Source organism: Clarias gariepinus, chromosome 12 (assembly GCF_024256425.1).
Source record: "Clarias gariepinus isolate MV-2021 ecotype Netherlands chromosome 12, CGAR_prim_01v2, whole genome shotgun sequence".
Lineage (NCBI taxonomy): Eukaryota > Metazoa > Chordata > Actinopteri > Siluriformes > Clariidae > Clarias > Clarias gariepinus.
In genome coordinates this window covers 8,895,149-8,915,598 of record NC_071111.1, presented here as the reverse complement: position 1 = coordinate 8,915,598, position 20,450 = coordinate 8,895,149, and positions in this window count along the sequence as shown.

Below are 20,450 nucleotides of genomic sequence, written 5' to 3'. Positions count from 1 at the left end.
TGATCCAGACTCCCTCTGCCCTTTGGACCTGTCTGACCCATCCTGGTGCCCTGCTTCTGGTCGCTTGGATGCCCCGTATGTCTCTTTGGGGTGTGTCTGGTGTTTAGGGACGGTTTCACTCTACCATGAAGACAGTCCTGGCCTCGACTGGTGTTGACAGCTGTTTCTCTGAGGACTTGACTTGGCTGCAGTTGCTCGATAGTTCAAGACTGAAATTTCTACCTGAAAAGTCTACCTGAGTCTCCAATCACTACCTGGACTTCATATTAACATCAACTAACATCAACTGTTATAGCTGAACTGGCTGCCAACTAACACACTGTATAAATGCAGATCAATTCCTGCTTTCTGTTTCACCCAGATGAGGATGGGTTCCCTGTTGAGTCTGGTTCCTCTCAAGGTTTCTTCCCATTACCATCTCAGGGAGTTTTTCCTTGCCACTTTCCTTGCTCACCAGGGACAATCTGATCATTCTGATTCATACACATTTACATTCCATACAAACTAAAGTAATTCTTTTGATTGTGTAAAGCTGCTTTGGGACAATGACAATTGTTAAAAGCGCTATACAAATAAAATTTAATTGAATTAAATTGAAAATTACAGCGCAGTGTGAGGCAGGAAAAAGTGACACTCCATGCCCAATCCAATACGGTGCGAATGAGGACAAGTTAGTTCCTCCTATCTGCTTCCTTGATAACTGCAACGGATAAAATTTCTGTTGTAAAATTGCACCTCTACATAACATAACATAACATAACATAACATCTATTTTGTTTATAACAATTTCCATGTAAGCTAGCACAAGCGCTGTGGTGGCTCAGTGGTACTGTAGGTTTCTCGCATACCATGCTCAAGGCCCTAGTTGGACTTCCACCCAATGCCCAAACCCCAGCTACTGGATGCCATGCTGGTCTCAAGCCCGGGAAAATTGTGAGGGTTGCATCAGGAAGGGCATCCAGTGTAAAATCTGTGCCAAGTTGTGTACAGATCCAACGGTCCACTGTGGCGACCCCTCGACAGGAGAGGCTGAAAGACTAAAAACAACATCATTTAAATTAGTGCAATTACGATTTTGCCCCCTTTTCTATTCATGTTTTGGCTTCCAGTGAGACACATCATAAAAGTCATGATTGCAAACAACCCATACATCCACACATAATGGCAAACAACCCACACTGTACATCCACACCTAGGGACAAACAACCCACACTGTACAGTCACACCTAGGTACAAACAACCCACACTGTACAGTCACACCTAGGTACAAACAACCCACACTGTACATCCACACATAATGGAAAACAACCCACACTGTACATCCACAACTAGGGACAAACACCACATTTTGTACATCCACACCTAGGGGCAAACAACCCACACTGTACATCCACATCTAGGGACAAACAACCCACACTGTACATCCACAACGAGGGACAAACAACCCACACTGTACATTCACACCTAGTTGCAAACAACACATTCTGTACATCCACACCTAGGGGCAAATAACTCACACATCCACACCTAGGGACAAATAACCCACATATCTACACCTTGAGGCAAACTAAAATAGTCAATCTAACTACTGGATGAGACTGAAGGACCCAGAGGACACTCGCACAAACAGTAACCTGAGTTTAGGAGCAAGGTCCACACCCATGCTACTTGACTTTGACATTTTTTCTTATCATTATTACTTTAAGATGTCACGAAGGGACGAGGCGAAATGACATGCATTGCTGACTTACATTAAGATTCCCCCATCATTCTTGAGTTGAAATATTTTTGTTTTGCAAGCAAATGCCCACTGGTAGCAGTGCACCAGCATTATTTCATCCCTAGAGTACTCCATAAATGCCCATACTAGGTAATTGCTATGTTCTCTCATACACAGCTCAATATCCTTATATACATCTTTCAAGCAGCAACCCCGTGCACACGTTGGCAACCAGAGCACGTTGTGCCCTCTGACGTTCTTCTCCCTTGCCTTAGCACAGAGCTCGGTTGGAGCCAAGGCTAATTACATCGCGCTGTTAAGTCAATCTCTTGTTTGATCTCTGGCTCATTGGATTGATTATGAAGATGAGACGAGGGAAGGTGAATTAAGCGTGTGACATTGAGGCCGCGTCACCTCGTAGCTTTCTTGGAAACTCAGAAAACATTAAACGTGAATAAATATTTGCTGTGCCAAAAAAAAAAAAATGGGGTGGAGGATGTGGAGGGTGGAATGGTTTGGAGGGAAGATGTAGTTGTTGAGCACCCGAGGCTGTTTACCAAAACAAACCCAGAGATGGAGACATCAAAGACTGACAGTGTATGAGGAGGGAGACACACACCCACACACACACACACACACACACACACACACACCATCCAACTTGCAGATTCACATTTGGCCTGGCCATAACATTTCTCCTTCTGACTATATCTCTTTGAAATCTATTAATCCCTCGCCTGCCGATGCACACACAGTGCGTGCGTGTGTGTGTCTTCTCACTTTGTTGGTTCTGCAGTGACTGTGATCACAGCTGGACTGTCGCATCAGGGTCTGAGAGTCAGCGCGCCTCAGCAAAGGCAATGACCCAATTAACAACAAAGTCAACTCATCGGGTGGCCAAACAAACCGCTTTAACGAGGAACAAAGGAGATGGGAAGCTGGTCCACTTCCGTTTAGGTGGGGAGATTAATAAAAAAAAAAAACTGTTCCCGTTTCCATGGCGAAGACACCCCCATTGCACAGCATGAGCCAGCGCCTTTGTGTGCTCTACCTTCACAGGAATTAGTCGTAATTAACAAGGCTACTCATGAGATTATTTTCTGGGCAAATATTTTAATTAAAACTGTTCCCTCTGTCACGTGAATGCCATATTTCCACTTAGTGCCAATTTCCTTAACTCTGTCCTCGAAAAAACAGACAGACAAGAAACCAGGACCCAGATGGTGCCAAGCAGCAAGACAAGGGTGGAATGGAAAGATGATATTTTGCTAATTAGATGTCTTCAGGCCTGCGTGATCAATCTTTCTGTTTTTATCAATCTCATTCCTTCCTGGCTCAGTAACACACTGCCTGGTCCAGTGGGCACTATGCATGATGGGTGCATCGCTTCATGCGCTTTCCCTCTTCCCTGATGCGCCCATCACTCTGAACTACGGTCAATCTAAACTCATCAGAACACATGCCATTTTCCGTTTCTTCAAAGTCCAATCTCTAAACTCCATTTCTTCCACAAAGTTGACGGTTCAGCACAGCCCTTACAGGTTTTAATAATGTGTTGGACACTTCTTAACCCAATTAGGGTAATTTTTAATTTACGGTAATTGATGCAGGCCAATAATTTGACCCTTCTAAAAGTGGCGACTTTTTTTTAGCCAGGCAGTGTAATTTAATTTGCAGTAGTTGGGAAGGGATTTCATTATATATATAACACAGAAACTGTGTGGCTTAAGAAGCTGCTTCTGAGTTGGATTTGAACAATCTTGCTTCCCTAAAAATGTCTTGCTTGGATGTGTTCTCGCTTTAAACAATAATAATTTAAAATGCAAATTATACATATTTCTTTATGAGTATTGATACTAAAATTAGGGTAAGCATCTAGAAGTACTGTATATGACCTGTAAATATTGTTGCTTAAATTAAAGCATTCTGTGCAAAATTAAGGATTTCTTCTCACAAAAAATCTGTAGTGTCTGTAACCATGTCAAATTCATTATGTAATACCTTCACAATTTTACATCTTACAATAATAAACCTTTTTTTCATATAAATGACAATTAAGATCATTAAAAGATTTAATTTCAAGTTACAGACACTACGTAAAATAGCATGAAATTGTATTTTGGCAATGTGTTTTTTTTCATCTGATAAAATATAAATTTGAGATAAAAAGCACTAAAAAAGGTTTTATATGAGCCTATCTAAAAATTAACTAGAGGTCAATCACAACCAATGATTGTAGAAGATATCCTAAATGATCATGTATACTGTGGTCCAAGAGTGATGGCTGTTCATGATATTATATGTAGAAATTATACACACACACATTGTCTGGCCCAAAAAAAAAAAAAAAAAAAAGGTCCCTTTTCAGAAGTATCAAATTGTTGTTCAAGCAAAGACAACAACTAAGGAGATTTGAAATTGCTGGAATTGGGTTAAGAATGTATTTCAAGAACACACATGATCGAAACCTGGAAGGATAGTGCTGAATCGGCAACTTTGTAGAAGAAATGTGGTTCGGAAAAAGACCACTTAAACACTTGGTGAAGTTGCATGGTAACAAAAATCACATATTGATATGATAAGCAGATTTTTCGGCTGTACATCCATGATGCAAATTTGCTGTTCCTGAGGTCCACATCCCAAAGGTGCTCTACTGGGTTAAGGTCTGGTGATTATGGAAACCATTTAAGTTCACTTTCATGTTCAAGAAACCAGTTTGTGATGATTTTAGTTTTGAGACATAGTGCATTATTCTGCAGTGACAAAGAGGTCAGCAACAATACTCAAGTAGGCTGGGGCATTCAAATGATACTTAAATTGGTACTAAGGGGCCCAAAGTGTGCCAAGAAAATCTCCCCCACACCCTTACACCTTACCACCACCACCACCACCACCACCATGAGCCTTAACCAATAATATGATGGATATGATGGTTTTTACACTAAATTCTGACCCTACTATCTGAATGTCACAGCAGAAATCAGGACTCTTCAAACCAGGCACCATATTTTTCCAATCTTCTGTTGCCCAATTTGGGTGAGCGCATGTGAATTATAACTTTAGCTTCCTGTTCTTACCTGACAGGAGCGGCGCCTGGTGTGGTCTTGTGCTGCTGTAGTCCATCTGCTTTAAGTTTCGATGTGTTGTGTGTTCAGAGATGCTCTTTGAGATACCTCGGTTGTAACGAGATGTTATTTAAGTTACTGTTGCCTTTTTATCAGCTTGAACGTGTCTGACCATACTCCCCCGACCTCCCGCACCAACAAGTCAATTTCGTCTAGAGAACTGCCACTCGTAGAGATCAGCAGCTTGGAAAATAATCAGACAACCAACAATCATGCAATATTCAAAGTCACTAAAATCACCAAATTCCCCATTCTGATGCTGAGTTTGAACCTCAGCAGATCGTCTTGACCGTGTCGACATACCAAAATGCACTGAGTATCTGCCATGCTGCCATGTGATTTGGCTGATTAGATATTTATATTGTATATAAAATACATATGCATATATCCTTCATACAGTATATGTATACTGTAACCTTCAGATTGTGCTGCATTAAGACTTTTTACAAACAGAACACATAAATGATAATGACTCTTAAAGCAGTTATTGATGCACAAAGCCCACTTGAATGGCAGCATGTCATCAGCTACAGAGCTGCTGAGAGTTTGGGGCCAGCTGTCGGAGTTTACAGTATTTGTGCTATAAATGTAGACTAATGAGAGACCTGGTTGAGAGCTGAAAGCAATTAGAGGCTGCGGAAATGAATCTGTCACTGCTTATACCCATGAGCCTCGTCAAAAACTCGTCGAGGAAAAATTTGACTGCCAGACACAAAGTTAGTAAAAGTCCTTGATGGAAACAAGGGGGTTTTGTTACTTTTAATGCATGTTAAGCACTCGGCGTGAGGAGGGATGCGAGGGGATGCTTGTTCTTCTATTTGAAAATAATGACAAATCGTGGCAATGTAAAGCTACTTTTTTTATTCTCTTGGGATTTATATTATTAAGATTATTGTGAATATCAAAGCAGTATGTTTCCCTTGCCCTTAAGCTATTACAAGTGTCTTAACGCATATTCAATAACTACAGTGAAACTAATCGAAAGCAGCATGTTGTCGTTAGTCTTTCAGCTGCTCCTGTAGAGGGGTTTCCACAGCGGGGCATCTGATCCACACACACAACTTGGACCAGGTTTTAACGCTTGATGCCCCTGGCACTGCATCCAGTGGCTGGGGTTTGGGCATTGGGTGGGAATTGAACCCGGGTTTTCCACGTGGCAGGCAAGAAACTTACCAGGCCTAAAACAGGCATGGAATCATCAACAGATGCTGAAGTTTAATTCATCTTCTAGTTCTGTCTTATCCTATTGTCTTATACAGGGTCATGGGGGTTCTGGATTCTATCCTTGGACTGTGGGAGGAATCCGGAGTACCCTGATGAAACCCACTGAGCACAAGGAGAACATGCACACACCTGAGGCTGGAAGTGCAAGGCCACAGAGCTAACCACTACACTAGCGTGTTGTCCCGAAGTTAACCACTGAGTCACATGCTGATAGTGGCGCAATGGTACATCCACAAATTCTGATCAACATTCATGTTAATACCACCTTCATCACCATTATATTCCTTATCTCAAAGATGACTAACTAATCTACTCATGACTCTGTAAAACAGCTGTAATACATCAGCGATGCATTCTGGAACAAAATTGTGACTACTTCTATATTGGATTTTTTTATTAATCCAATAATTTTTAATTATTGCTGGAAAAATGAATTAAAATATAGTCATGATCTTTTTTTGTTGTTGTTCTTATGAAACATTTATATCAGAACCACTGAAACGTCCTCCTGTGATACAGTCTGGTGCACAGACTCTTACTTGGGGAGTGTGTTTAATGCTGCTTTGTTAGCCTTCAGATGTAGATATACTGTACCTCCAAATCTGAATCCACCATCCCAGTATTATTGTTTCCTTCTTAGAACTTCCAAGCTTGGAACCTCCCACGTCATTTGTAATGAGTCTCAAGTCCCTTTCAGAGTCCATGCTGCTCGATCTCTGCGTCTGGATGCTAGCTGGGACAGATGGATGCCTCTGGTCATTGCCTACAGGTTGACTCTGATCTGTGTGAGCCTTGTGAAGATGAACATGAACATGTACACACACACACTCACACACACAGTCAGCCTCAGCTTGGGTTTCATTTCCCCATTGCTCCTACACCTGGTAGTGAAGTGAAGTGCATGGATAATTTCACAAACTAACAACTTTATCCCAACAGAGATGTATAAAGATGGAAAGAAGGAAAGAGGAGTAGAGATTTTGATCAACTGAGAGCTCTTAACACCCAGATCTAGCAGCAGACAGAAGCTTAATCAGTGGAGTATATGGAAGAATCAAGTGGCTTTAGCTGTGGGTGGGAAGTTGGCAGTAACGGCCAGTGTAAGTGTATCTTGTCCCCCAGGCCTAACCGCATAAGCCTCACAGAAAGAGGAACAGATACTAAATATACCCTGCTGGCTCCTGGGTAATCACGTCTCACCATCGCCCAAAAGAACTCCGGTTTTAATTGAACCCTTATTAGGTCCGCCGCCAAATCGGCGTGAAAATGAGTGTCTCCTCCCAGATGTGCTGTCAGTCGCCACCAACCGCTCGACTCAACCCCCCACCATCAAGTTAGTGCAAAATGAGACGCGGGCCCCTGTGACTGGGCGATCAAATGACTTGTATAATCGTGCGTTTTCACCTTGGCATCGGCATCGCCCAAGGAAAACGATCTCTTTATTTATTTATTTTTTTTGGACAGGGGAAGATGTATATGTGTGTGTGTGTGTGTATGTGTGTGTAGGGGGGTATTCTTGGCGCTTTGCGATAACGATTTCTATTGCATCCAACAAGCAGAACAATTACAGTTGCATTAAGTAGGCTTGGTGCCTCTGTATGGAAAAAGGAGAAGAAACTAGAGATCTGAGTGTTTAATTTCTTTCTTCATTTTTAGATCGAATAAAAAGGAACATATTAGGATAGAAATGAATATGATTTCCGACCCAAAACTTCCTGAATTAGGATGTAATTAGAAGTGTGTTAAATTCACCAAGGAGAAAGAGAAGGATATCTTGAACAATTAATGAGCTGAAAGATAAAGATCTCATCTAATCTCTCATTCACTATCATGTTTCGTCCCATCATCACATGTATTCCCTTTACTCTCTATTTCTCTCACTTGCTAGCTCTCGTGGATGCCAGATTTTCATTAAGTGGTTGTATCCTGGCAGGGTTCAGTCTCCGCCTGGCGTTGTGCCAAACACAGTGTATGCAATGTCTGTTTGCCTTTGTGTGTGCTTGTGTCTTTGTGTAACTGTGTGAATTTGATGGCCATCAGAACTCGAACGCTTTCATGACTGGAGCTGCTAGTGCCAAAGACGTCCATAATTAAACAAGAGATCAAGTCTTGGGGTCTGGACGCGTGAGAATTTGCGTAGAAGTTGTCATTGTGCAGTGTGTAGGTGTTTATGTAAGTGGCACGATCCTTCCTGTTCAAAACATCAAGGTTATTCTGCATTTATTATGGACTAGTCAAGACACACACATACACAGACACACACGCACAAAAAAAAAAAGGACGGATGTTCACTCTTCTGATGCTGAAAAGTGGCCCAGGATCTTGCCTTTCTGGTGGCTGGGACAGGATTTCTTAAGATTGGGGGCTTGCATTACAGAAAGCACTCCATGAATCTTTGTTTGATGCCAGCAGCACTTTCTCATGATAGTCTCTTGAGCCGATGTTTCGCTGATGTTCCGCAAAGTTCTGCACGGTCCGCAAGCTTCCGCGAGGACAGCCCAAAAAATTTAACACGGAAAGATGGGAACGTACTCACAGTGCCAAAAACTTGCGGTGACTCCGCACTTACGGCCACCTTGTGAAACCACGGTAGGTTAGATAGGGGTATACAAACGGTAAATGGCTGCTTTATATCTGGGGAACAGGGCACTGCTTTTATCCTACGGTCTACTTGAGCCTCCAATAATGAACTGAACTCCATATTAATTTAAATTTATACTGAACTTCCAGCCTCTTAACACCCAGTATGCACAATGATCCCTGCTATCCGTTAACACCTAAATGAGAATGGGTTCTCTGTTGAGTCTGGTTCCTCTCAAGGTTTCTTCCTATTGCCATCTTAAAATTTTCCTTGCTATCATTTCCGGTATCGCTCTGTGGTTAAACCATTGGGCTACAGTCCAGTAGGTCCCAGGTTCAAACCTCACCACCACCAATTTGCCCCTTTTGGGCCCTTGAGCAAGACCCTTAACTCTCAACTGCTCAGATGGATGATGAGTTAAAATATGTAAGTTGCTCTGGAAAAGAGCGTCTGACAAATGCTTAAATGTCTCCGTTGGCTTGATCATCAAGGACAATCTGATGGATTCTGTAAAGTTTCTTTGCGATAATGACCATTGTTAAAAGCGCTATACAAATAAAATTGAACTGAATTACTGCCTCTGACTTCCTGGTGTTGGGAGCCATCCCTCTACTGCTGCTGATGTGGATCAAAAACTTCACACTAAAGGAGACTCCACATCTTAGTGTTGGTGTTTTGTATTAAGGCAAATACTTGACTGGAATAGTACCGTAGATAGATGCTTGAGTGACACCAAATCACTTCAAATGGGGCATCAGGATGAATGTGGCAGGTCTGGAGGACAGGAGGGACCAGGTTCACTGCTCTCTGAAGAAGAAGAAAAAGAGAGAGACAGAAAGAGGGAGAGAGAGAGAGAGAGATGCTTCCTGTTACATAATGGATAAGGGCAATGCACATTTGACAATGTCCAGTGCAAGGACGACCTCTAAAATAGGGAGCCAGAAGGAAACACTTACTGTAAATGAGGACACTCTGGAAAGTAAACCAACCAGTCACTTTACCAGTCATCAAACCTGAGCGAATGTGTGTGAGTACAGTGGGGGTGAGAGCAACCAGTCATCCCAGTTCACTAAAATAACCGATGCCCCATAAGTCCATTAGATCAGCTCCTACAAACTCTTAATTAAAGAAGTACATTTTCAGCCTAGACTTACATACTGATGGGTATGAGTGAGCATTTGAACCATATTTTTGTAGCACATACTCCATTAGCCTCCTGAAGGTGGTCACTATTAAGAAACCAAGCCCAGAAAGCCTCTTGCTTAATCCTCCATGAAGCAGCCCACTGCTGGCTGGCTGTTCCTTGCCTGGGAGAGGTGCCACCCGTTCACTGCTGATTATGGAACGTCACACGTCAGCAGATGGCCCTTCTAAGGCTGGAGTTTATGGTTAGTACACTGGATTGCGACGAATACTTTTCCTTTTTGCTTGACCGCAAATACTATAATAATAATAGTCCTCGTCGACACCTCACAGGAGTGTGGGTCATCCAAGTACTCTATTCAGCAGTCCAGTGGCCATCACCCACTCTCTCCATTAGTCTCGCAAAGGTTGCTGGGGGGCATTACAGAGCCCAAATGACGTGACCCTAAAATGCTCCAGAGAGGGGCAGCACTCTCTTCTCTTTCACCTCTGTATCGCTAATAAGCACCACGTTGGTCCAGGGAATTGAATCACTTGCAATATGAAGCAGTGTGTAGGAGTCTTTTCGTTTGTAGATTACAGCACATGTACAGTAAGTACAAACAAAGATTTCTTGGTTTCTTATCTGGAGACACTTGGGTGGAGAATTGCAGTGACAAAACCATGATACAATATTGATACGTGATGCTTGTGTGAAGAGGAAGTGTCTGTGACGGAGTACTTTATCACTCATTCGTGTGTGTGTGTGTGTGTGTGTGTGTGTGTGTGTGTGTGTGTATTAGCTCATTAGTCATTACCCTAAGCAGCTGTTCAGAGCGATGCATGACTGCCCATCTGTAATAAAACTGCAAACATACTTGCACACGAAAAGGTCTATTAGTGATTCACGTGAAAGGAAAAGGAATAGAGCCCGTATGTGCAGAGTGAGAAAACGAATAAAAGACAAACATAAAGATTTACACGTGCCAACAGTATGAAAGAAAACCAAGGGAGGCGATTTGAAAGAGAGGAGGAAATCAAGAGAAAAGCAGATTGTCTCCGAGGGACTAATTTGCAATCTGATTTAATTCAATAAATTCCTTAATTATATTATGAGGGGGAAAAAAGTGACCTACTTAATTTCTGGAATAAATGCAAAAGAAGTACATGAGTATAAAGCGCCGGTGCTTTGTAGCTCAGACTAACTGACACAGATAAACAAAACTGGAATGCATCGAGGATTCAGGCACAGTTGCGTGTTGATTAGCACTGTGGCCTCGCACCTCTGGGATCTGGGTTCGATTTCCGCCTCGGTGTCTGTGTGCATAGAGTTCACATGTTCCCCCGTGCATGGTGGGTTTACTCCAGGTACTTTGGTTTCCTCCCACAGTCCAAAGACACACAGATTAGGCTAAATGGTGTTATCAAATTGCCTATAGTGTGCCTGACCAGGGTGTACCCACCTTGTGCCCTAAGTCTCCTGGGATAGGCTCCAGGTCCCCTATGACCCTGTACAAAGGGGTAAGTGAGTGAGTACGTGAGTAAATGAGTGAATGAGTGAAATCAGACAACTTTCAGCCGACTTTAGGACTCTTGTGAGGATGTACAGTAATTTCAGGAAATGGTTTTGCCTTCTGTGCAGTTGCAGCTCCTTCAGAGTGTTTGTACTGTGCAGTCGTTTTGTAGTGTGGTCGAGGTCATCGACAAAGATCCACCTTTAAGCATTAAAGGTGCCCAGGAGAGAATCTAAAGAAAAGCCCAGATGTGGCCAGAAGAAATCCATGAAACATTAAGCTTCAGTTGTGTGCTAAGCGAACACAGCTACACTGACACACACTGACACTGCACAAGTGCAGAGGAGGTAATAGAACAGGGATGCCTACAGTAAATCCTCACGTCTGATATCCATCGTTTCATGAATTCTTTCTTGCACACAGTGATGGCCCGGGGGTGGACGGTCAGTGCTGCTACGATCGCAAGGTCATACCCACTGTGGATGAACTGAAATGTAGTCGTATGCATGTTTTAGACTCCCACAAACCTTTACAAGTGCAATACACACTCCATTCCGGAATTCTGAGCATAAGCTGTATTTTACTTATAACACATATTGCTTATTTTTGTTCTTTTCTTTCACGAAAAGATGGCAAAAATTCTGAAGTTGTCAAAATATAACTGAGTTTTAACAAATAAAAAGGAAGCCGGAAATTCACAAGTTTAAAAACTGCTATGCTTCAGCAGGATTCTGTCATTTAGTAGAGCTGGATGATTAAGTTATGCTTTTTGTAAGTTGTTCTCAATAAGAGCATCTGCAAAAAAAAAAAAAAAAAAAGTTGTTCTAAATAGAAACATCATGCTGGTCTGAATAATTCATAGTATTGCCATGAAGTGAGTTAAACTGAGTTAACTCGTGTTATTTGTCAGCTGCAGTATGTTTAAGTGACCAGTAATTTCCCTTGCGTCAAACAAAAATTATGAAATTTAGCTATTTTTTTGCATATGAATAACCTGGACAAGTGATGTGACTAAATTGCCACAACACACTGAAAAATGTGGCTTCTAATGTAGTCAAATTTATCTGGCATTTCCTACAAACGCAATACAACCAAATAAGATTCCAATCTATTTCTGTTTTCACAAGTTTAAAAGTGTCTTGTTCTAAAATAGACATTTTTAAAGCATTTATATTCATAAAACCCTTAAAATTCAGGCAACACAGATATGAAACAGCAAACACAGCAATGATGGTTAAAAAATAAAATAATCCAGTAAAAAAAAATAATAATCCAGTGCTTATATTGAAGCATTGCTGGTGTGTGTTAATGGAATGGAAGCTTTAAACATTAAACTGTGTATTTAAATTTTTGATGATATGTCAGATAGAACAAAAGTTATTATTTTTATCGAGGGTAAATTGTACCATTACTGGAATATGGGAATTGTTACAAAAATGTAAAATATTCAAAAAACAAGCATTTCATTATTATTATTATTATTATTATTATTATTATTATTATTATTATTATTATTATTATTTGGGCATAGAAACAACCAAAAACAATATTATTATCATGTGATATTTCTTTGCCTATGTGACCTATTTTCTATTTTCTTACTTAGTCATGTTCGTATAGTTTTTTTATTCAGTTCATCATATTACCTTCAGGTTTGGGGAAAAACAGCATGTCACTCTAAACTGCACAATCCTGAGCCCTATATATGTTTATTAAAAAAAAAAGAAAACAGCAAAATAGATAATGGCTAAAGTGCTGTGATTTAAGGACTATGAAGAATAAATATTTGCCAACAAGTGATGCACAAAAAATTTTCTTATTGTGCTTAAACATTAATGATTAGTTTATTGCTGTAAATCAGACACACTGACCGATATGAAGTGTTTTGTTAAAGGATGAGTGATGTTTCAGAGTCTTGGGCGTGAGTCAAATGTGACAATGTGAAGCAACACTACTAAGTTATTTTAATAATCAAACAAGATGAGTTAAATGTATATAGCCTCTGAAGTGACATGGTGATTATTTTTAAATAATATTTATTATAAATGTTATTTATATTTTTAATTTTATAAAATATGAATTTATATATTGATGCTGAGGTTCATATTTTGTTGGAACAAGTGCGTCTTGTGATTAAACTTTTCCTAAATGAAACACTGGGATAAGTGCATTAATGTAGCAGGGGATTGTATATAAAGAATAAAGGGAGTTAATATGTTATATTTATTATACACTCATAACTGTGTTCTGTTATTCTGCACAATCAAAAGTTCCGGTTTGACTTGAACACTCCTCATTCCATGACTCTTCATACCCCAGTGATTAAATTGGTAAGAGTTCACTTAAACACTGCAGAGTAACGGTCTCTTCATGTCACATCAGTGATGACTGGATTATGTCTTTATGTCATCCTAAGAATAAAACAAAGTGTAAAAATATCAATCATCTCTTTACTTAAGTTTCTGTGGCCACAGTGGTCTAATTAAAATAATATTTTATGGCCTCAATATATTAATTTGTGGTCTCCTCAGCAGCTCTATATATTTTTTCTATAATTCTGTGACAGTCTGTCGGTTTGTTACAGAAGCCCTGATTGTTCATGTTACAGAAAATAAATCAGTTCTATATATATGATGCTGAATAGTTTTTCAACAGGACTGTATACTCCCAGTGGTGCAGTGGAAAGCTTCTCACCTACCTGTGTGTAAGGCAAAGATTAAATTTTAAGCTAATGTTCAGAACAGACACAGGATGCAGGATTGCCAGTCCCAAGACTAATAAAATAATGAGAGGGTTACATCAGGAAGGGCATCCTGTGCCAGGGTGCAGATCAGGAGGTCCGCTGTGGCAACCCCTTAAGGAGAGCAGCCGAAAGAACAACAACATTTTCAACAACAACAACAACCGAGTGCTCATTTCGATCCAGTGAAATACTTTGGAATTCCTACATATACAGTGAAATCCCTACATATTTTATACTTATGTTCCCTAATTTTCTTTTAGTTCTGTAAACCTGCTATGCGACCATGACCATTGATGAAGCGCTATATAAATAAAATTGAATTGATTTGTGATCTGTGGCCTAAAGGGTGAATGGTCTTATCCTGTGCACCAAAATAAAATCAAGCTTAACTGTGCTACAAAATGTAATCCTGAACATTTTGGATGATAATGTTAATTGTAAAACTCTGCATCTTTCTTACCATACAGTATATCTGTACCTTTTTCTGTCTTAGCTCTGGTGGTTACCAGCTGTGCTCCTTCAGGCGGTTGCTTTTTAATAAACTCCAGGTTTTTTTTACAGATCGGTAGAAAACTACATTTTCTTCCGGAATAACTTGAGGAAAGATCTAAAATTAGACATGTTTATATCCATCGAAGAATTTAAGAATATTATAAAGAATGTAGTGAAAAAGCATGCATCGTTTTTTTTTTTTCCTTGAGAGACCCCTGTGTGGATTAATGAAATTTTCCTATTTGTAAAAAGTCAGTTTTGATTGTTGTATATATTTCAGATTTTAATGCATCGTGACTTTGCATGGCTGTTACCTTGACCTTCAAAAGTTCATGCAGAAAGCATGCTTTCATTTCAGTCCTTTTAGGCTTGTGTTATGTCATATAGGTTAAGCATTAAGTTGTTTAAGGGTTAACTAATTCCACAGCAAGGTAAGATGGGAATTTGTGTTTAGAGATGGGTCACTCCAGGGATATGAAAACTCCTAACCTTAAGACACGGCATGCTGTAAGTATATTAAGCCCTTCACAGATGTATGCATGCACACACGTATATATACAGACACACACACACACACACACACACACCTATTTTACTCATGCATAATCAAAGCAAGGTCTCGTATGGAGTGGCCTACATCCTGAAATGCACTAATCCATTGTGGCTATTCCCCTAAGAGTCAGTCAAAGTGGGTCTTATAATAGAGCACATAGCTTTTCATTAACACGTAGCCTCTGTGTGTACGCTGCTAATGGCAGAGTCTGGGCTTTTAACACTGGTGCATTCACAGAGGACTCGGGCAGATGGCTGTTCTGGCACCGACTGACTCCTCTCTGCCATTCAGTAATGCGCCCGCTCTGACAAGACAATGCATTAACTCATATTTTACTGTACTACCTGCAGGCAAAGTGCCTTTACCTCAGAGGCTCACGTCCTCTCCTGCTTTTCACTCACACTCTTTGACAAACCGCCGCAATTTATTTTGCATCAATTCTTTGCGTTTTGAATAATTGATCAGTAAGACCTAAAGCACGGCTTTAAATATCCTGTGAGAGTGCAAGCCAGATGAGAAGGGGAAAAAAAAAAGAAAGAAAGTTAAAGAAAATGCCAATGGCAGCTCATCTCTACGAGCATAAAGAGACTTAAATTAACGGCATCAAAATGTCAGAAAAATAGCAGCTGTTCGTGTGAGAACACAGGCTTGCCTGCAAAGTAAACTTTCCCCAACTCCCCCACTCTGTGTCTGGGTGGAGGCAGGGATGAGATTGCGGAGGATATCGTTATGAAGAGACGGACTGAGGCGAGCAGTCAAACTGTCAGATGGAGGCAGCCAGACGGAACAAAGACAAAGACAATTACGAGCGAGTGGCAGAAAAATCATCCGCGTGTACATTTGGCACGAGGTACCACAGAGGTATACTGGATGTGAATATATACTCAATGGCCACTTTAATAGGGACACCCCATGCATTTATCCAATCAGCCAATCACGTGTCAGCGTATTACTGTATATAAAATCATAAAAAGCTCATAGGGTAGAGGCGGAGTAGTGTTTCAGAAACCTTTGGTGTGAAAAACAAAAAACATGCAAAGAGCAGCATTACAGTGCGTGGGTGAAAATGCCTTTAAGACAAAATAAATTGACCAGATTGGTTTAAGGTAACATTTTGGTCACAAAATGTTAAATCCTAAGGTGTGAATGAGCAACAAACTCAAAAGCGAAAGACGACTTCAGCTTTCAGATCTGTCAGCCAAGAGTAGGAATCTGATGCATCACTCGGCACATTCTTAATGAAACTGGACAGTTGATGATTGGAGAAAGCCCAGGAGATGGTGTTTATGGTGTGTACAGGAAGTGTACGTATATTTTGTAAATATACTGTATATAGGATCATGTTCAAATATTAAAAAAATAACAATAGTCTCAGTGAAAAATGCAGCATATGTTGTAGGTGTAGGTGTAACCGAGGTGCAACATGCAACACTCCATCAATGCTCTTTCCAAAAAGGCAAATCTGCTGACAGATTCACAAACACACAGTCAGGTTCCACTAGGAAAGAAATCCAGGAATGACTATTTTGCATCTCACACATCCACATCCTCAGTCTGTCTGCAGCACTCCGGAGGGAACGCCGAGATACTCGCGGTGAAATTACAAAGCAATCCGACTGCAGCATGGAAATTAAATGGAGCGAGAGGACAGGAAGGGAAAAGGGAAAAAAAATGATTTCGAAAAAAAAATATGTGCCTTTGTCATATATATGTTTACAACATAGTGAATCTTTGTCTTTTTGCATAGCCATGCTTGTTAGGAAGTTAGGGTCAGAGTGCATGACAGGAGCGGAGAGGGTTTGGGGCTTTACTCAGGTGCGCAGCAATGCCTGGTGCTTGAACCCCCAACCTTCTGACCAGTAACCCAGAGTGTTGACCCTTTGAGCTGCAACATGTTACATCTGATTGGGCTGATTGTCATGTCTGTGTGAGATAATGGGAATGTAATGGGAAACATTTATACACCAATATCCATGGATAAGAATTTCTCAGCCCGTCCAAGGTGTATCACGTCTCGTGCTCTAACCCTCCTGGGATAGGCTCCAGCCCCCCACCACCCAGTATATAGGATAAAGCGGTACAGACGATAAGTATCCATGAATCAGACGACTGATTCAATTTGATGACCGAGTCATATTGATTCAAACACCAAATTATTAATGGCCGGGTGTCTTCAGAACGAGGTCTTGAAATCACTTAGCAGTGTCCGGAAACACATTAGGAATAGATCATATTATCCTTTTTGCCCCATGCATCATGATTTATGACCTGACAAATGTGTTTAGAAGTGTCAAAAACTGCCTTCTATTGCCCTCTAGTGGCAGAAAAAGGTACTTTCCCACTGTATAGTTGTGATATTTATTGGATTGCTGTGCATCATGCAGGTTGTTGCATCATGTTATGAGTGTCTCTCTAGTGTTAATTCACTTAACCTTAGTGCTGCTGAATTCCCCATTCATTTTCTGTAACAGCATCTCTGACAGTACTTTATATTAATTTACTCATCCTAACATGCTTATTCTTTATACAGTAAGAATATAAGCTGTGACTTGTGTGGAAGATGCTCAGTGGATTAAACAGAATCTTTTTTTTCCTGTAAATTTATTTTTTTAAGGGAGTCTCCGGTGTCAGCTTCCATTTTTCAGAAAGTCTTTAGTTTCTCTGTAATATAAAGCTGTTTTGTTATAGAGGAAAACGAAAAGAAGGTCTGATGAGGAAATTCATACTGTATAGCTGCTATAACGTAAGCTACTGAACATTATAGCCTTTATTTCTTTGAATTAAATCAGTGTTCTTAATATCTATTTCTCTTTAGTATGGTGTGCAGCAGCACGGTAGCTTAGTGGTTAGCAGGGTCTGGGTTCGATTCCCGCCTTGGTCTCTGTGTGCATGGAGTTTGCTTGTTCTCCCCCATGCTTGGTGGGTTTCCTCCGGGTACTCTGGTTTCCTCCCACAGTCCAAAGACATGCAGATTAGACTAACCAGCGTTCCCAAAGTGCCTGTAGTGTGTAAATGTTAAAGTAACTTTATTAATAAACCAGTAAACAGGCATGAAAATAACAATGCACTGACCCTCCCCAAATTCAGCAGTTTAAAGATGCAGCACAGAGTCTGTTGGCCTTGGAGTACACACTAGTACACATCGGTTCTGTGAAACCCTTAGCAGAGTCTTATTGTTGATCTGGCAACACACCAGCTTCAAGAGCGAGTGCGGTTAGGTCTCAGTCTCTGCTTTAAAATAAAATATTTAGCTTCATGTTGGTCCAGAAGCAACAAGTGAAGGACAAAAATATGTTCCTATTCAAAGCAAGTATACGCTGGTGTCCAAAAGCCTAAGTGCACTAGTAAAAATGTCTAGAGCTTCTGTCTGATTGTGCGTTCCTCCCTAATTTCATGACTTATAACACTTTACAAACCCAAAACATACTCTGAAAGTGCTCAGGTACAGGGACTGGACAGCACATGAGAGCCAAAAAAGAAATCTTCACTAAGGCTGGGGAACTATTCCTCAAGACTGCGTTAAAAATACAGTATGAGAAATTCTAGCTCTTTGAAAGCAAAATATGAAAAAACAAAGGGCAGCACAAGACTTTTGCACAGTACTGTATTTCCAAATTAAACTTTGTTTATTTTCAATTTTAAACAGAAAAAAAAATCAATGAGGTCTCAGAGTTTTGGAGCCCAATGTAGTAGCTGAAATTATATATTTACACTTTTGGAGTTATTTATTTATTTAGTATTGCTCAATAGTGTGTGGAAGGTTAGGTTTAAGATTAGGGTTTGGGGGTGGGTTTGGTGCTCATACTTTACCTTTGATTATAATTTAATTCGCTTGAAATTGAATGAGATCCAGTCACACGAGATCTTGACATTCTGAAAACTTCTAATATTAACATTCATTCATTCATTCATCTTCTACAGGGTGGGTAACAAAGTCCATTTTTCTAATACAAATTTACTTATGTACTTTAATATGTAGGAAAATGAAAGCAAATCTTTAAATTTCAATGTACTGTAGGCTCTCTTTTCTCAAAGAGCCGGGGACAGGACAGCAGTCTTCTGAAGAATGTCGTTTGGGATATTGCTGAGAACCTCCTGAATCTGTGCTTCCAAGTTCCTCATGGAGTGAGATCTGGACTTCTTGGAGACCATTCATGAGGCCCGCTTCGTCCCAGCCAACATCGTGGAAAATGCTGGTCTATGGAGTCATGCTTCAGGGATACTACTAAGTTCTATAGCCATTAAATATTGCCTGGTTCATTTGCACGATGCTGAAAAGATGTTTGGATTCGAGTGGAAACATTTGAGCCGTCACTGTTGGACCCTTGAGCAAGGTCACCTTTACCCTTCACCCTCAAGTGCTTAGACACAAATAAATAACTGCAACAGAAACGATGGGTATACAGTATTTCCCGGGGTGGGAGTCTCTCTCGCCTGATGTACTGGATGGCACGCAGACGGACTCTATCATAGTGAATGTTTGCAGTCTTGTTGCTTTAAGTGTGTGTGTCTAAATTGACTTGAATTGTATTTCTGTGTTAGTTATTTATCTCCACCAAATATAATTTTTAGACCACTTGTGCTTCACAGGCACTAAATAGATCTGGAGTAATGAGTAATATATGAACTCGTGGACTCACCTTATTAAAATATAACGACATTGTTACCTCACCAGAGCAACTCCATAAAACTATCCAATAAAAAGGGTGAGGTGGAAAAAACAAGTATGTTAGGGATTTTAACAAAGGTGTACGGTGTTCAGGAGTGAAACTGACATCAGGAGTGAAACTGAAGTTTTTGTTAACAGTGTGTTCGCTCTAAATGGTGTGATATGAGCGCTGGCCTTTTGGGAATCCTATAGACAACAGGGAGTTTTACATAAAGCTGAAATCATAAACCTGGTGTAATAAACTTGCATTATATTAATGTACTCAGTGTTTAGAGCAAAAATAGCACGTCTATAAAGACTCTAGAGTAAAGAGTCGTGTATTTTTTTTTTTACATAAGCTGTCACACTCTCCACGGGGTGGACAAATCAGATTACTTATCTTGCAGATTAATTTTAGATGTTTTTTTATTTTTTTGGTATCCTTGTTTAACAACCAGAGAAATAAACAGAATTAAAGAAAGATCAGTTCACAGTGCAGAGTTTCACAAAAACATATTTATTTGTGGTGTATATTTAAAAGCAATGTGTTTTAAAGGTTTGAGACGAACCTGGGTGAGCATAGTGTGCACGACTCATTTATCACGTTCTCAGCTTTCACTATTGTGCATGGATGTTATGTGACGCAATACACTTGCATGTGAATAAAAATAAATAAATAAATAAAAATAATAATTAAACAGCAAGTTGTTGGGGTGGAAAAAACATAA